The 20,221-nt window shown below is 31.7% G+C and overlaps 1 protein-coding gene across 3 annotated transcripts in view; it reads left to right on the forward strand.

Annotated features, from left to right (window-relative positions):
• Window positions 1–20,221, forward strand: part of LOC115888857 (protein sickie) — a 388,604-nt gene that overhangs the window by 223,986 nt on the left and 144,397 nt on the right. The gene's annotated exons all lie outside the window — the stretch shown is intronic.

Genomic DNA, 20,221 nt, shown 5'->3' on the forward strand with positions numbered 1-20,221 from the left:
TCAGGAAAGTTTTCTCGTTATAATTCGACTTTAATATATTCCTTTGATGGTAATAATGTTATTTAATAATTAATTTTTACCCCAATCCAAGAAACGTACTTCTTCAGCTAATGTTAAACTGTGATGGACACATGCCATCCAGTTCGAAAGGACCCAGTTCAGGAAAGTTTTCTCGTTATAATTCGACTTTAATATATTCTTTTGATGATAATAATGTTATTTAATAATTAATTTTTACCCCTCAATCCAAGAAACGTACTTCTTCAGCTAATGTTAAACTGTGATGGACACATGCCATCCAGTTCGAAAGGACCCAGTTCAGGAAAGTTTTCTCGTTATAATTCGACTTTAATATATTCTTTTGATGATAATAATGTTATTTAATAATTAATTTTACCCCCAATCCAAGAAACGTACTTCTTCAGTTAATGGTAAACTGTGATGGACACATGCCATCCAGTTCGAAAGGACCCAGTTCAGGAAAGTTTTCTCGTTATAATTCGACTTTAATATATTCTTTTGATGATAATAATGTTATTTAATAATTAATTTTACCCCCAATCCAAGAAACGTACTTCTTCAGCTAATGGTAAACTGTGATGGACACATGCCATCCAGTTCAAAGGACCCAGTTCAGGAAAGTTTTCTCGTTATAATTCGGTTTAATATATTCTTTGATGATAATAATGATATTTAATAAATAATTTTTACTAATCCAAGAAACGTACTCCTTCAGCTAATGGTAAACTGCTGATGGATACATGCCATCAGTTCGAAAGGACCCAGTTCAGGAAAGTTTCTCGTTATAATTCGGTTTTAATATATTCTTTGATGATAATAATGTTATTTAATAATTAATTATACCCCCAATCCAAGAAACGTACTTCTTCAGTTAATGGTAAACTGTGATGGACACATGCCATCCAGTTCGAAAGGACCCAGTTCAGGAAAGTTTTTCTCGTTATAATTCGGTTTTAATATATTCTTTTGATGATAATAATGATATTTAATAAATAATTTTTACCCCCCAATCCAAGAAACGTACTCCTTCAGCTAATGGTAAACTGCTGATGGATACATGCCATCCAGTTCAAAAGGACCCAGTACAGGAACGTTTTTCATTATAATTCGGTTTTAATATATTCTTTTGATGATAATAATGTTATTTAATAATTAATTTATACCCCCCAATCCAAGAAACGTACTTCTTCAGCTAATGGTAAACTGTGATGGACACATGCCATCCAGTTCGAAAGGACCCAGTTCAGGAAAGTTTTCTCGTTATAATTCGGTTTTAATATATTCTTTTTGATGATAATAATGATATTTAATAAATAATTTTACCCCCAATCCAAGAAACGTACTTCTTCAGCTAATGGTAAACTGTGAGTGGACACATGCCATCCAGTTCGAAAGGACCCAGTTCAGGAAAGTTTTCTCGTTATAATTCGACTTTAATATATTCTTTTGATGATAATAATGTTATTTAATAATTAATTTTTACCCCAATCCAAGAAACGTACTTCTTCAGTTAATGGTAAACTGTGATGGACACATGCCATCCAGTTCGAAAGGACCCAGTTCAGGAAAGTTTTCTCGTTATAATTCGACTTTAATATATTCTTTTGATGATAATAATGTTATTTAATAATTAATTTTACCCCCAATCCAAGAAACGTACTTCTTCAGCTAATGGTAAACTGTGATGGACACATGCCATCCAGTTCGAAAGGACCAGTTCAGGAAAGTTTTCTCGTTATAATTCGGTTTTAATATATTCTTTTGATGATAATAATGATATTTAATAAATAATTTTACCCCCAATCAAGAAACGTACTCCTTCAGCTAATGGTAAACTGCTGATGGATACATGCCATCCAGTTCAGAAAGGACCCAGTTCAGGAAAGTTTTCTCGTTATAATTCGGTTTTAATATATTCTTTTTGATGATAATAATGTTATTTAATAATTAATTTATACCCCCAATCCAAGAAACGTACTTCTTCAGCTAATGGTAAACTGTGATGGACACATGCCATCCAGTTCGAAAGGACCAGTTCAGGAAAGTTTTCTCGTTATAATTCGGTTTTAATATATTCTTTTGATGATAATAATGATATTTAATAAATAATTTTACCCCCAATCCAAGAAACGTACTCTTCAGCTAATGGTAAACTGCTGATGGATACATGCCATCCAGTTCGAAAGGACCCAGTTCAGGAAAGTTTTCTCGTTATAATTCGGTTTTAATATATTCTTTTGATGATAATAATGATATTTAATAAATAATTTTTACCCCCCAATCCAAGAAACGTACTTCTTCAGCTAATGGTAAACTGTGATGGACACATGCCATCCAGTTCGAAAGGACCCAGTTCAGGAAAGTTTTCTCGTTATAATTCGGTTTTAATATATTCTTTTGATGATAATAATGATATTTAATAAATAATTTTTACCCCCCAATCCAAGAAACGTACTCCTTCAGCTAATGGTAAACTGCTGATGGATACATGCCATCCAGTTCGAAAGGACCCAGTTCAGGAAAGTTTTCTCGTTATAATTCGGTTTTAATATATTCTTTTGATGATAATAATGTTATTTAATAATTAATTTATACCCCCCAATCCAAGAAACGTACTTCTTCAGCTAATGGTAAACTGTGATGGACACATGCCATCCAGTTCGAAAGGACCCAGTTCAGGAAAGTTTTCTCGTTATAATTCGACTTTAATATATTCTTTTGATGATAATAATGTTATTTAATAATTAATTTTTACCCCTCAATCCAAGAAACGTACTTTTTTCAGTTAATGTTAAACTGTGATGGACACATGCCATCCAGTTCGAAAGGACCCAGTTCAGGAAAGTTTTTTCTCGTTATAATTCGACTTTAATATATTCTTTTGATGATAATAATGTTATTTAATAATTAATTTTACCCCCAATCCAAGAAACGTACTTCTTCAGCTAATGGTAAACTGTGATGACACATGCCATCCAGTTCGAAAGGACCCAGTTCAGGAAAGTTTTCTCGTTATAATTCGACTTTAATATATTCTTTTTGATGATAATAATGTTATTTAATAATTAATTTTACCCCAATCCAAGAAACGTACTTCTTCAGCTAATGGTAAACTGTGATGGACACATGCCATCCAGTTGAAAGGACCCAGTTCAGGGAAAGTTTTCTCGTTATAATTCGGTTTTAATATATTTTTTGATGATAATAATGATATTTAATAAATAATTTTACCCCCAATCCAAGAAACGTACTCCTTCAGCTAATGGTAAACTGCTGATGGATACATGCCATCAGTTCGAAAGGACCCAGTTCAGGAAAGTTTTCTCGTTATAATTCGGTTTTAATATATTCTTTGATGATAATAATGTTATTTAATAATTAATTTATACCCCCCAAGAAACGTACTTCTTCAGCTAATGGTAAACTGTGATGGACACATGCCATCCAGTTCGAAAGGACCCAGTTCAGGAAAGTTTTCTCGTTATAATTCGGTTTTAATATATTCTTTTGATGATAATAATGATATTTAATAAATAATTTTACCCCCAATCAAGAAACGTACTCCTTCAGCTAATGGTAAACTGCTGATGGATACATGCCATCCAGTTCAAAAAGGACCCAGTACAGGAACGTTTTTCATTATAATTCGGTTTTAATATATTCTTTGATGATAATAATGTTATTTAATAATTAATTTTACCTCCAATCCAAGAAACGTACTTCTTCAGCTAATGGTAAACTGTGATGGACACATGCCATCCAGTTCGAAAGGACCCAGTTCAGGAATGTTTTTCGTTATAATTCGGTTTTAATATATTCTTTTGATGATAATAATGTTATTTAATAATTAATTTTTACCCCCCAATCCAAGAAACGTACTTCTTCAGCTAATGGTAAACTGTGATGGACACATGCCATCCAGTTCGAAAGGACCCAGTTCAGGAAAGTTTTCTCGTTATAATTCGGTTTTAATATATTCTTTTGATGATAATAATGATATTTAATAAATAATTTTACCCCCAATCCAAGAAAACGTACTCCTTCAGCTAATGGTAAACTGCTGATGGATACATGCCATCAGTTCAAAGGACCCAGTGCAGGAACGTTTTCATTATAATTCGGTTTTAATATATTCTTTTTGATGATAATAATGTTATTTAATAATTAATTTTTACCCCCAATCCAAGAAACGTACTTCTTCAGCTAATGGTAAACTGCTGATGGACACATGCCATCCAGTTCAAAAGGACCCAGTACAGGAAGGTTTTTCATTATAATTCGGTTTTAATATATTCTTTTTGATGATAATAATGTTATTTTAATTAATTTTACCCCCAATCCAAGAAACGTACTTCTTCAGCTAATGGTAAACTGTGATGGACACATGCCATCCAGTTCGGAAGGACCCAGTTCAGGAAAGTTTTTCGTTATAATTCGGTTTTAATATATTCTTTTGATGATAATAATGATATTTAATAAATATTTTAACCCCAATCCAAGAAACGTACTCCTTCAGCTAATGGTAAACTGCTGATGGATACATGCCATCCAGTTCAAAAGGACCCAGTACAGGAAAGTTTTTCATTATAATTCGGTTTTAATATATTCTTTTGATGATAATAATGTTATTTAATAATTAATTTTTACCCCCCAATCCAAGAAACGTACTTCTTCAGCTAATGGTAAACTGTGATGGACACATGCCATCCAGTTCGAAAGGACCCAGTTCAGGAAAGTTTTCTCGTTATAATTCGACTTTAATATATTCTTTTGATGATAATAATGTTATTTAATAATTAATTTTTACCCCCCAATCCAAGAAACGTACTCTTCAGTTAATGTTAAACTGTGATGGACACATGCCATCCAGTTCGAAAGGACAGTTCAGGAAAGTTTTTCTCGTTATAATTCGACTTTAATATATTCCTTTGATGGTAATAATGTTATTTAATAATTAATTTTACCCCCAATCCAAGAAACGTACTTCTTCAGCTAATGTTAAACTGTGATGGACACATGCCATCCAGTTCGAAAGGACCCAGTTCAGGAAAGTTTCCTCGTTATAATTCGACTTTAATATATTCTTTTGATGATAATAATGTTATTTAATAATTAATTTTTACCCCTCAATCCAAGAAACGTACTTCTTCAGCTAATGGTAAACTGTGATGGACACATGCCATCCAGTTCGAAAGGACCCAGTTCAGGAAAGTTTTCTCGTTATAATTCGACTTTAATATATTCTTTTGATGATAATAATGTTATTTAATAATTAATTTTTACCCCTCAATCCAAGAAACGTACTTCTTCAGCTAATGTTAAACTGTGATGGACACATGCCATCCAGTTCGAAAGGACCCAGTTCAGGAAAGTTTCTCGTTATAATTCGACTTTAATATATTCTTTTGATGATAATAATGTTATTTAATAATTAATTTTACCCCAATCCAAGAAACGTACTTCTTCAGCTAATGGTAAACTGTGATGGACACATGCCATCCAGTTCGAAAGGACCCAGTTCAGGAAAGTTTTTCTCGTTATAATTCGACTTTAATATATTCTTTTGATGATAATAATGTTATTTAATAATTAATTTTACACCCCCAAAGAAACGTACTCCTTCAGCTAATGGTAAACTGTGATGGACACATGCCATCCAGTTCGAAAGGACCCAATTCAGGAAAGTTTTCTCGTTATAATTCGACTTTAATATATTCTTTTGATGATAATAATGTTATTTAATAATTAATTTTACACCCCCAATCAAGAAACGTACTTCTTCAGCTAATGGTAAACTGTGATGGACACATGCCATCCAGTTCGAAAGGACCTTCAGGAAAGTTTTCTCGTTATAATTCGACTTTAATATATTCTTTGATGATAATAATGTTATTTAATAATTAATTTTACCCCCAATCCAAGAAACGTACTTCTTCAGTTAATGGTAAACTGTGATGGACACATGCCATCCAGTTCGAAAGGACCAGTTCAGGAAAGTTTTCTCGTTATAATTCGACTTTAATATATTCCTTTGATGATAATAATGTTATTTAATAATTAATTTTACCCCCAATCCAAGAAACGTACTTCTTCAGCTAATGGTAAACTGTGATGGACACATGCCATCCAGTTCGAAAGGACCCAGTTCAGGAAAGTTTTCTCGTTATAATTCGACTTTAATATATTCCTTTGATGATAATAATGTTATTTAATAATTAATTTTTACCCCCCAATCCAAGAAACGTACTTCTTCAGCTAATGGTAAACTGTGATGGACACATGCCATCCAGTTCGAACGGACCCAGTTCAGGAAAGTTTTTCGTTATAATTCGGTTTTAATATATTCTTTTGATGATAATAATGTTATTTAATAATTCATTTTTACCCCCCAATCCAAGAAACGTACTTCTTCAGCTAATGGTAAACTGTGATGGACACATGCCATCCAGTTCGAAAGGACCCAGTTCAGGAAAGTTTTCTCGTTATAATTCGACTTTAATATATTCTTTTGATGATAATAATGTTATTTAATATTAATTTTACCCCCAATCCAAGAAACGTACTTCTTCAGCTAATGGTAAACTGTGATGGACACATGCCATCCAGTTCGAAAGGACCCAGTTCAGGAAAGTTTCTCGTTATAATTCGACTTTAATATATTCTTTTGATGATAATAATGTTATTTAATAATTAATTTTTACCCCAATCCAAGAAACGTACTTCTTCAGTTAATGGTAAACTGTGATGGACATGCCATCCAGTTCGAAAGGACCCAGTTCAGGAAAGTTTTTCGTTATAATTCGGTTTTAATATATTCTTTTTGATAATAACGTTATTTAATAATTCATTTTACCCCCAATCCAAAAACGTACTTCTTCAGCTAATGGTAAACTGTGATGGACACATGCCATCCAGTGCGAAAGGACCCAGTTCAGGAAAGTTTTCTCGTTATAATTCGACTTTAATATATTCTTTTGATGATAATAATGTTATTTAATAATTAATTTTACCCCCAATCCAAGAAACGTACTTCTTCAGCTAATGGTAAACTGTGATGGACACATGCCATCCAGTTCGAAAGGACAGTTCAGGAAAGTTTTCATTATAATTCGGTTTTAATATATTCATTTGATGATAATAATGTTATTTAATAATTAATTTTTACCCCCAATCCAAGAAACGTACTTCTTCAGCTAATGGTAAACTGTGATGGACACATGCCATCCAGTTCAGAAAGGACACAGTTCAGGGAAAGTTTTCTCGTTATAATTCGGTTTTAATATATTCTTTTGATGATAATAATGTTATTTAATAATTAATTTTTACCCCCCAATCCAAGAAACGTACTTCTTCAGCTAATGGTAAACTGTGATGGACACATGCCATCCAGTTCGAAAGGACCCAGTTCAGGAAAGTTTTTCATTATAATTCGGTTTTAATATATTCATTTGATGATAATAATGTTATTTAATAATTAATTTTTACCCCCCAATCCAAGAAACGTACTTCTTCAGCTAATGGTAAACTGTGATGGACACATGCCATCCAGTTCGAAAGGACCCAGTTCAGGAAAGTTTTCTCGTTATAATTCGACTTTAATATATTCTTTTTGATGATAATAATGTTATTTAATAATTAATTTACCCCCAATCCAAGAAACGTACTTCTTCAGCTAATGGTAAACTGTGATGGACACATGCCATCCAGTTCGAAAGGACCCAGTTCAGGAAAGTTTTCTCGTTATAATTCGACTTTAATATATTCTTTTGATGATAATAATGTTATTTAATAATTAATTTTTACCCCCCAATCCAAGAAACGTACTTCTTCAGCTAATGGTAAACTGTGATGGACACATGCCATCCAGTTCGAAAGGACCCAGTTCAGGAAAGTTTTCTCGTTATAATTCGACTTTAATATATTCTTTTGATGATAATAATGTTATTTAATAATTAATTTTTACCCCCCAATCCAAGAAACGTACTTCTTCAGCTAATGGTAAACTGTGATGGACACATGCCATCCAGTTCGAAAGGACCCAGTTCAGGAAAGTTTTTCGTTATAATTCGGTTTTAATATATTCTTTTGATGATAATAACGTTATTTAATAATTCATTTTTACCCCCCAATCCAAGAAACGTACTTCTTCAGCTAATGGTAAACTGTGATGGACACATGCCATCCAGTGCGAAAGGACCCAGTTCAGGAAAGTTTTCTCGTTATAATTCGACTTTAATATATTCTTTTGATGATAATAATGTTATTTAATAATTAATTTTTACCCCCCAATCCAAGAAACGTACTTCTTCAGCTAATGGTAAACTGTGATGGACACATGCCATCCAGTTCGAAAGGACCCAGTTCAGGAAAGTTTTTCATTATAATTCGGTTTTAATATATTCATTTGATGATAATAATGTTATTTAATAATTAATTTTTACCCCCCAATCCAAGAAACGTACTTCTTCAGCTAATGGTAAACTGTGATGGACACATGCCATCCAGTTCGAAAGGACACAGTTCAGGAAAGTTTTCTCGTTATAATTCGGTTTTAATATATTCTTTTGATGATAATAATGATATTTAATAAATAATTTTTACCCCCAATCCAAGAAACGTACTCCTTCAGCTAATGGTAAACTGCTGATGGATACATGCCATCAGTTCAAAAGGACCCAGTACAGGAACGTTTTTCATTATAATTCGGTTTTAATATATTCTTTTGATGATAATAATGTTATTTAATAATTAATTTTTACCCCCCAATCCAAGAAACGTACTTCTTCAGCTAATGGTAAACTGTGATGGACACATGCCATCCAGTTCGAAAGGACCCAGTTCAGGAAAGTTTTCTCGTTATAATTCGACTTTAATATATTCTTTTGATGATAATAATGTTATTTAATAATTAATTTTTACCCCCCAATCCAAGAAACGTACTTCTTCAGCTTATGGTAGACTGCTGATGGACACATGCCATCCAGTTCGAAAGGACCCAGTTCAGGAAAGTTTTCTCGTTATAATTCGACTTTAATATATTCTTTTGATGATAATAATGTTATTTAATAATTAATTTTTACCCCCCAATCCAAGAAACGTACTTCTTCAGCTTATGGTAGACTGCTGATGGATACATGCCATCCAGTTCGAAAGGACCCAGTTCAGGAAAGTTTTCTCGTTATAATTCGACTTTAATATATTCTTTTGATGATAATAATGTTATTTAATAATTAATTTTTACCCCCCAATCCAAGAAACGTACTTCTTCAGCTAACGGTAAACTGTGATGGACACATGCCATCCAGTTCGAAAGGCCCCAGTTCAGGAAAGTTTTCTCGTTATAATTCGACTTTAATATATTCTTTTGATGATAATGATGAATTGTCTCCTTTTGAAAAAAAAATTACGTAGGGAGAATTTTTTACATTAATATAATATTAAGCTATGTCGAAATTACTGGAACAAATTAGTACTTTCCTATTGTTCCTCTAATTTCAATGTAAGCATTTTAAAGGTAAAAATAAGTGGTAGTAATTTTCAATTAGTAGAAAAAGTTAACAAGATTTTAACTTTTGCTACTAATTATACTTCAAAATTTGCGAGTAATGTTATTTATAGATTATTATTCGTCAAAATAAGTTGTGGTTGGAAACAAAAAGTGTATTGTTTTATAAGTTATATACATACTTGTTAGGCTTTCTCTATGGATACAACTGACTACCGCAAGCTGTTACTAGGATATTCTATTAATTATTTTAATTGTATTTTTTAGACATTGTGAATGATCGCAAACTAAACAGTATAAAGTGTAATTGAAACAAACTAATTTATTCCACAAATTTCGAGGTTCTGAATAACCATTTAGGCTCGCCCTAAGGCCATTCCACTCAAAACAATCGTTAACAAATCAACTAAAATACTTCTTCCAAATTAAAACATGACAAATTTATTGATCCAGCTGCTGTACTGAATCTATCAACCCATCATACATGTGCGTATGTGACATATTGGGCAAGAATGTTTCGACCGATTGAAAAGTGGGGTGACTGTCTTTCATAAAATAGGGGGAGGTACACCAATTTACAGGATGGTCCAAATTTACTAAAGCAGGACTTAGAAAAAGGGGCTTAGCCTTATAGATTTTTTTATTCTTTCAGATAAAAAAACGATATTTGGTTTGTTAGTAATATGGCATAAATTGGGATTGATTGACGTATTCAACTAGTTTCGGTCACTTCCTGTTTCACCGGAAATGATAATTGAATTGATAATTTTTTTAAAATAGAATAATGTTGGTTCATTAGCATATTTAGAACTCATTTTTTAATGAATAATTTGGTATTACATACTTGGTATTTTGGGTCAAATTGTTTAAAAATCAAAATTTGTAGCCATTTCCGGTGAAACAGGAAGTGACCGAAAACAATTGAATACGTCAATCAATCCCAATTTACGTCATATACTAACACACCGAATCTCGTTTTTTTATCAAAAAAAATAAAAGTGTTATAAGAGTGAGTCACTTTTGAAAAACACCTGGTATAGCATATTGTCGTAAATGCTTTTTATTTTAAAAAATACCGAACGTTGAAAATATCCGATAACATTTTGTCTCATAATATGGTAAAAATCTTACGTGCTACAATAACTGTTCCACCCTGTATACCCTAGAGGCGCAAAGAGGGTCATTTTGTTTGAATACAATAAGGGTGCAGGGTATGAGAAGCTGTGTGAACTGAATTCAATAGAGACTGACTGTTTCTGACAGACTCAGTTTTTTCTATTATTATTATGCCATAATGGAAACGTAACAGTGCATATCAATTCTTTCATATCGTGAATGCCGTGAACTATGAGTAAATTTAGAAATTATTGTGATTGATACTGGGTGACTAATGGTGTAAAGTGTAGTGTAATGGTTTTAAAAGAAGTATAAGAAGAATTTTGGTGGTTAAGTTTACTTGTTGGACATGGGAAATAGCAATAGCAACAGTTTGAGGAAGTCGAGGAGTCTACCAACCTCTCCAGAAGTGAGGAGAGCAAAATTGTTAGTATTGCTTTATTTTTAAAATATTTAGTAGCGTTATTTATGAAAAATTTTCTATTCCCAAATACGAAAAAAAAACGATTAATTTTTTGAAATGTTATATTACTAATTGCAATTTGCTTAAAGTTGATGACAATGATTAATTTGAACAGGGTAAATCTTACATAAGTGCAAATATTAATACACGTCTATGAGTATTTTTAAAAAAAAATTGGGTTTCATTTTTAATGTTTTAGTTAAAAAACATAAAATCTTGATAATATGGCAACATTAGGAAATAGATTAGATTTACAAGAATGAAAACTTAGAAAAAATCCAGGCGTCCTCAAAATTTAAGAGTATTTTATTTTAAATTTTCAATGTAAAATAACATAGTTATTTTGGAGTTATTTGCAAAACGGCAAAGAGAAAATATATGTTTCTTTTATCGAGATATACTAGCACTGAAAATACTTGCACTAAAGACTCACCCTGTATAAATGAAATGGAAGTTTGACTTAATAGTTTTATATGGCTGAACGGTAGGAAATTTTGAGAAGTATTTTTAAAGAAACTTCTATGAATAATGGATTCTTTTCACAATGTTAATAATAAAAAAAAGTTTTCTTCTTGTAAAGACGACCCAGGGACATTCTCCATGTTATAAACAGAAAATTCTCTTTAATCGTGATACACCCGATATTGAGTAACTTTATAGGTATAAATAAATGTGATTCGTGCAAAAGTTATGGACATTTGCCCTATAGATAGGCCATTTAGATCGTTCTTTAAACTCAAGGTTCGATCACCTTGATATTTTCATTTTCAGATTTAAGATAAATGAAAAGTTTATAAGGATATTATAATTTTTTTTCTTATGTTGAACTCAAGAGAAAGTTACAGTAATTATTAGTAAAAAAAAGACTGCACTGAAAGTAAATATATTATAATTTTAATAGATAACATCCAAATTAATCCATAAAACTATTTACTTTTGAAAGCTGAATAATTTTAAGTACCCTTCTCTGTCTTATAATAAAAAATGATAGACAACAACTATCATCATATTATAGATATGTTCTTCCAATGAACAGATAAAATAATGAGGAAGGAAAAGAAATAAGAAAATCGTATATATGGTAAGCTGTAAAATTCTGCGCTCACTTATAATTTTACTACTAACTAAATTATATACGAAAATTTGTACAAGCTCACGAATATTTTGAAAATTATCAGAACTCGAAGATGAGGTATAATTTTCTCGAGGATTTTCAGAAAATGTTCGTGAGGGACAATAAAAATTTCTGATAATAACTTATATTATGTACTAGTCTATACAAAAAAGGTTGTATAAAAAATAATATATAAAATTTTTCTAAATATTTATATAAATATACCAGTTGTTATGTGTTTATTATATGTTTATTATTTTAATAATTAATTTTTACCCCCAGTCTAAGAATCATAATTTTTCAGCTAATGGTATACTGCTGATGGACACATGCCATTCAGTTCGAAAGTATCTAGTCCAGGAGAGCCTTCTCTTTATAATTCGGTTTTAAGATATACTTTTGATGATAATAATGTTATTTAATAATTAATTTTTATCCCACAACCGACGAATCCTACTTCTTCAGCTAATGGTAAACTGCTGATGGACACATGCCATCCAGTTCTAAAGGATATAGTACAGGAAAGTTTTCTCGTTATAATTCGGTTTTAATATATTCTTTTGGTGATAATAATGTTACTTAATAATTAATCTTTACCTCCCAGTCCAAGAATCGTACTTCTTCAGCTAATGGTAAACTGCCGATGGACACATGCCATCCAGTTCGAAAGGATCTAGTGCAGGAGAGCTTTCTCTTTATAATTCGGTTTTAATTTATACTTTTGATGATAATAATGTTATTTAATAATTAATGTTTACCCCCCAGTCCAAGAATCGTACTTCTTCAGCTAATGGTAAACTGCCGATGGACACATGCCATCCAGTTCGAAAGGATCTAGTGCAGGAGAGCTTTCTCTTTATAATTCGGTTTTAATTTATTCTTTTGATGATAATAATGTTATTTAATAATTAATTTTTACCCCCCAGTCCAAGAATCGTACTTCTTCAGCTAATGGTAAACTGCCGATGGACACATGCCATCCAGTTCGAAAGGATCTAGTGCAGGAGAGCTTTCTCTTTATAATTCGGTTTTAATTTATTCTTTTGATGATAATAATGTTATTTAATAATTAATGTTTACCCCCCAGTCCAAGAATCGTACTTCTTCAGCTAATGGTAAACTGCCGATGGACACATGCCATCCAGTTCGAAAGGATCTAGTGCAGGAGAGCTTTCTCTTTATAATTCGGTTTTAATTTATTCTTTTGATGATAATAATGTTATTTAATAATTAATTTTTACCCCCCAGTCCAAGAATCGTACTTCTTCAGCTAATGGTAAACTGCCGATGGACACATGCCATCCAGTTCGAAAGGATCTAGTGCAGGAGAGCTTTCTCTTTATAATTCGGTTTTAATTTATTCTTTTGATGATAATAATGTTATTTAATAATTAATTTTTACCCCCCAGTCCAAGAATCGTACTTCTTCAGCTAATGGTAAACTGCCGATGGACACATGCCATCCAGTTCGAAAGGATCTAGTGCAGGAGAGCTTTCTCTTTATAATTCGGTTTTAATTTATTCTTTTGATGATAATAATGTTATTTAATAATTAATTTTTACCCCCCAGTCCAAGAATCGTACTTCTTCAGCTAATGGTAAACTGCTGAAGGACACATGCCATCCAGTTCGAAAGGACCCAGCCCAGGAAAGTTTTCTCGTTATAATTCGGTTTTAATATATTCTTTTGATAATAATAATGTTATTTAATAATTAATTTTTGCTCCTCAATCCAAGAAACGTACTTCTTCAGCTAATGGTAAACTACTGATGGACACATGCCATCCAGTTCGAAAGCATCTAGTCCAGGAAAGTTTTCTCGTTATAAATCGAACCTGAGATGGGACCATGTTATTAAGGAATTAGCATTGATAACTTGGGCCCGCATAGCAAACAATACTACAAAGAGAGTATCTATATATTAAGTAATGGAGGCTAAACCGTAATTGGAAATGGTTGAATAAGCTGAAAATGATGTCGATGATGTATTTATTTATTATATACCGGTAGAATTACTATATTTAATAATGATCTAGTTAAAGAATGTAGAAATATTTTAAGCCAAATTTGAAAACGATGTTATCTCATTTCAGAATTAGAGTTTTAATATCAAACTATACTTACTAACTACTAGTTCTTTTGTTTTAATGTCACTCATATAGAGACGGTCTTAACTCCAGGAGCTGTATCGGCTATTGTTGATTTAATTGAACATGGTAGAGATCAACTTTTGGACTTAAAACCATCTCGGCTAGAGTAACTGGATAATAACTTGCTATAAGTTGAAGTATGTAATTTTTCAACTGAGTCAGACACATGACAGCATCTAAACAAAAATCTATAATCAAATGGAAATGAAATAAACTTCCAAAAAAAGACGACGAACTTTTAGGGATTTCGGAGAAGATAAAAGGTTGAATCCTCCACCGTGGATTTTGGGTTAAAACCGAAGTTGGAAAAACAAATATCGAGAACGGTTTGTTTGTAGACGAACGTGATGGCCGTTATAAATACGTCGAACAAAAACCAGGGGCGGGGGGAGATTTTTATAGCTTTTAGACCGTATTATAGAAAGAAAACTACGTCCAGTTGGCTTAAAAATGAACATCGATGATGTTCTCCATATAATTTTACATATAAAATGACAGTAAAGGACCTCTGGATTGCATACTTTACAAGGTTTTCAAATTTCCAAATCGGATACCCATGCAATCGAAATCGAAAAGTGGATGCAGAGTGCTTTTCACTGGAAAATTTGTCGGACGCCGAAACACGCGTCTTCTTCAGATCCAAATTCCCAGAAAGAAAAAAAAAGAGAGAGAAAAAAGTGATATCATATGATCGAAATCACTAGAACAGAAAATCGCAATCCACAGCGAAGTGAGATTCAGACAAGTGAAATTCAATTAAGGAAGTTTGGCATATAGCGAATAGATGGCGCTAATAAACAAGACAAGTAAACTGTAAGAAATGAAGTTTGACATCTAGCGAATAGATGCGCTAATAAAAATTACATATCGAAACAAGTGAGCTGTAACAAATGGAGTTTGGTATCTTTGGCATCTAGCAAATAGATGGCGCCAATACTAAGAAATTTAAATAAAAATAGATTTTTAAATTCAATTTTATTAAAGGAAATTAAAAATGCTACATCATGACTGGTAGTACACATTGGTCGAATGTTTTCTTCTTTAGATAAAGTGGCATTCTAGGTTTGAATATGATTGAGTTTCTTCCATAAATACTCCATGCTAACTTAATTCTTCTGTTGATTTCTGGTAGCAGAGATCCCGAGTTGTGTATTAGTTGTCCCAAATATATATATTCTTCTACTCTTTCTAGTGTTATGTTATTTATTAGAATGCTTTTTCTGCCTACTAGTTTGTTGTACCTACATTACTCTAGTTTTTGCTAAATCCATTTGAAGACATACTTTATTGCTGACTGTATTTAGTTCGTTAAGTTGCCCTGCTCTAGTGTATATGCTCAGTTGTTTTACACTTGACAGTGATAATATATCTAACTAAAATGTTGTGTAAGTAGAAATCACACTCGATAGCCATGAATAACATATGTTAAAAATAAAACCGCAAATACAACAATTTTTAAGTACAAAAAATAAATAAAAAACACAGTTGTACGTCTATGTCGAGCGTCTTAACTAGATTTAAGGAGTAAAAACTCAACAGGGTATAAAATTGAAACGCATGAACTACTACGTTCGGGCTCTAGAAATAGGTCCGTTTCGGTGTGGTATTTCTGGATCGCACTTTGATTAATACCGTAGATCGTAGATGAATGGCTGGCTCAACTGCCGACACTTTGTTTTTCACTGGATTTGTTTATCTTTGGGCTAGAGTGATCGAGAAACATATTAATGTTGATGTTTATCAAATTGGTTTTAGAGAAATGAGTGTTTTAACAGATGCAAGAAAATATATTAAAATTGTTAATTGTTAATGTCATTGAGACTTCATAATACCCTTTATAGTAATAAAGTTTCAGTAAATACAGCCCTAGCAATACCTTGACAACACAAAACACACATTTTTAATAATTTTATTACTTAGAATTATCCAAAAATACTAAAATAATAATGAAGTAAAAAACTGAATCTTGCACGAACCACAGGCGTTAGTATTGAAATAATGTCAAATATTTCTAATTATTAGTTTTCTATAGATTTTAATTTTTTATTCATAACGGAGATTTACTTTGTTTTATGTTACAAAAAATAGATCTATACAATTAATAGGAGCAGTTGACTACTTAGTATAGAGTAATTATCACTAATTTATATATACATACCTACCTATACGTTATAAATATTATAGAATCCTTTTAAAACAAGAAACAAAGAAATATTTTTAAAAACCGTAATTGCATGGCGCAAATAAAATTTTGTATGCAAAAATATTCCAAAAATTGAGGGGGACATTGAAAATATTGGAAAATACATAGAAAATCTTTTCCCGCAGGACAAATATTTTTTAAAATTTATAGATATATAGATAGAAAGATTTGCCATGCAAAAAGTTTATAAGAAGTATTTTCCTAGAATTCTAAGGGGGTGAAACCATCCCTCAAATATTAGAATATTTTTTGTTTAAAAACGGGTGAGTTTTTCGGAAAAACTCTTAAACACGTATATTTTATTTTGTTGTTTTACATATTTTAAGATTTTTTTTTAAATTTATACAGGGTGTTTCATAAAATATGACCATTGAGTAATCACGATTCTACTTAAACTGCTTGACGTTTAAAGCTGATTTTTGGTAAACGGATTGACTGCGGGGTGTAGAGTTTCGATAAGGAAAAACTCTTAAGGAGGAGTTTCCCGAATCTCAAATTCCAACAGGGTAAAAACGCCCCTCAAATATTACAATATTTGTTATTTAAAAAACGGTTAGTCTTTCGGGGAAGCGCTTGGACACGCATAATTTATTTTATTTTCTTACATATTTTGAAATTTTTAAAAAAATCATAAAGTTGGGTAATTATTAACCACGATTTTGCTTAAACTGCTTGACGTAAAAAGCTTATTTTTGGCAAACGGATTTTTCGAAAGTCAAATTCCAACGAGATGAAACTGCCCCTCAAATATTACCAAGTTATATAATAATATCGACATATTGTTTTTCTCATGCTGACATACATAAATGTGAGAAAATTTTATCCAGTTTGTATGTTAATGGAAATTCTTGCTTTGCTTTATCATCACCATTACAAATGATTAATTCGACGCGGACGAAGTCGCGGGTACACGCTAGTATAAATATAGAGTTGTAAAAATACCACTGTAAAACCGTCTCAGTTACTGGTTTATGTCAAAACCCTGGGACTATTTTATGAGATAGCTCAAGAAAGGGGGACACAATAGATCTGTAAGCTGTAAGGTGGCGGTGATTAACCACTTATTCTACATTCTACATATCGGGTGTTTAAGGTTCCAGTTTATCCCACCTTTATTACCTTGTAAACCATAGACTATTACGTCGTTGTACATACACAAGTCTACCGAAAACGGCGGTTTCTCTTTTTTTCTACAGTGAATTATTGTGTCGAAGCCGGTTAACGGGTGATAAATCAAAAAGTGGCGCGAGTTCAGATCGAACTATAAATTTTAAAGTCGCTCTCGGTGCCGATTAAACAGCATGCATTGGTCGACATGTGTGTGCTTTAATATATTATATAGACCGGTAATTGGTCTTTCTGTGCCCCTATTGACACATCATGGAGTCGTACTTAACTACTGTGTACGGATAAATTACTTACATTAAAAAAAAGATCAATCGTCAGTGGCTTTTTCTTTGTATATCAAATTTTCTTGTTTAAAAATTTTCTTGCTTAAAAAATGCTTAACATTATTACTAACATCTACAGATGCCTGAGAGATACACTTATTTGTACTTGTCTGCATTACAAAAGCTTTTTTATTTTTGTACAAAGGATATTGATTCTTCCATTACAATTTTTGCATTGTTGAAGTCTTGCTGAAAAGTTTTCTTTTTAAATGAAATTTAAAATAATTTTTTATAACTTAACATTCATCGCCGTGAATCATCTTTGATACTACTGTAAGTTCCTAATTTATACCATATTTATACCTTATCTTCGTAACGTATGATTTTATTGAAAATTTAAATTGAAAAGATTGATATTACAGGCGCACCGTTTATTTATTAACTTAATATATAAACATCAAAGGCCCGTAAATACGTCATATCAAATTAAGTTCGAAAACATTTTTCGAACTTTTAAAAGCTTCCTTTGATCTCGCCTTTTACCAATCAGCCTGAACAAAATTGAAAAACTGAATATGGTGATTGAAAGTCGAAAAAGTTTTAATAAAATTGTCTATATTAGAAATTTGTATAGAGCCACAATATCTAAATGAATGATTTTTTTGTACTAAATATACAGGGTGTCCCAGAAATAAGTGCAAGTATTTAAACTGGTAGTATATTTCGGCCTCAGAAACACGCCTATGAGGTTTTTTTGCGAAAAAAAAATATTTTTTTTTAGTTTTAAGTAAAAAACATAATTTCTTAATAATATGGCAACATGGGTAGTAGATTAAATTTACATGAAAGAAAATCCAGAAAAGATCCAGTGGTTCTCAATATTTAAGCAAAAAAGCATTTTTTATTTTTAAAGTAAAATAACTTGGTTATTTTGGACTTATTTGAAAAATGGTAAAGAGAAAAAGTGTTTCTTTTGACCAGATTTACCACCCCTTAAAATACTTGCACTTATTTCTGGGACACCCTGTATAATAATGATATATGTTTTGGGTATTTTGTTAATATGACAACATTTCCGGATAGATAGTAGAGATAATACATATGGATAGAATAAAAAGGTTTTCTTCTGTCTTTTATTCGATGGAAAGCAAAAGTTGATATTTTGGTGAATGTTTCAAATATTCTGTAGAATTATGATTATTGTTAGTTCCCAGTAGTTAGTACGCAGAAAAAAGTCGTGGTTGTTTGGGAAGGCTTGAAAGGGAAACAATGTTTTTGCGACGTTTCGCGACTTTATTGTCGCTTCTTCAGGCACTATAGGAGAAGCGGTTTTTTCAAAAATATCAGAACAAAATTAACTGACCACTTACCCAAAACATATATTAATCCACATTATGCCTACAAACATTCTGTAGAATAGTTTACCGAAGTAAATAACTTAAAACTACTTCATCCTCAAAGTGCATCTTTTTTCGATAACTTGTTTTTGAAATCGATCAAAAATCACTGTCAAAACACTTTGTTAATAGTTAGAGATGTATTAGAAAATTCGACAATAAATGATGTTAAAATAATTTCTGTTGGAGTCATAATTCCTGTACAGACTCCTAATTGTCATTTCGCAGCATGTCTATTAAGCTTGATCCTATATAATCAGGGTTTAATCCAGGATTTGAATCATTGAATGGAGAATATCTCACGCGTAACATACTCCCACTATAATTCCCTTTGGGTTTGGACATGTTAATTTGGCCGAAATACACTATACATTATATATTCCAGCTCGTATCCGTATGCTATTATTCCCAGGCGGTGTCTCGCATTGATTAAAATAATACTGAATATAAATAACAATTACAGAAATCGGCTTAAACGGTCTGAATTGGGCTTTGAAATTTTGTGCAAACAAAATATTCCGAAATAACATTTTAAATTTTAAACCAAATCCAGAAAAGTTTTAATTTCATAAAACATTTTTGTCAGTTAATCCATGAAAAGTTTAATTACTTTTTATTCACTTAAATTAATTCTATGAGTTTTATTGAATTAATGTAAAAATACAATTTTTTGAATTATTTCTACAATCAATAGCAGCACACAGTAGGTACTCATTTTTTGTCAATCCGTCTCTCTGCTGGGACGCAACTATGCTTATACTTCTACTATGCTAATAGGTGCCAGCTCTGCGAAATAGGACATGTAGTTTTTCAAAGGAACGCTTATCATAACGAACACTTATCAAACACGTTTTATCATGT

Source organism: Sitophilus oryzae, unplaced genomic scaffold, assembly GCF_002938485.1.
Source record: "Sitophilus oryzae breed Bouriz unplaced genomic scaffold, Soryzae_2.0 scaffold_808_pilon_pilon, whole genome shotgun sequence".
In the NCBI taxonomy this organism is placed as follows: domain Eukaryota; kingdom Metazoa; phylum Arthropoda; class Insecta; order Coleoptera; family Curculionidae; genus Sitophilus; species Sitophilus oryzae.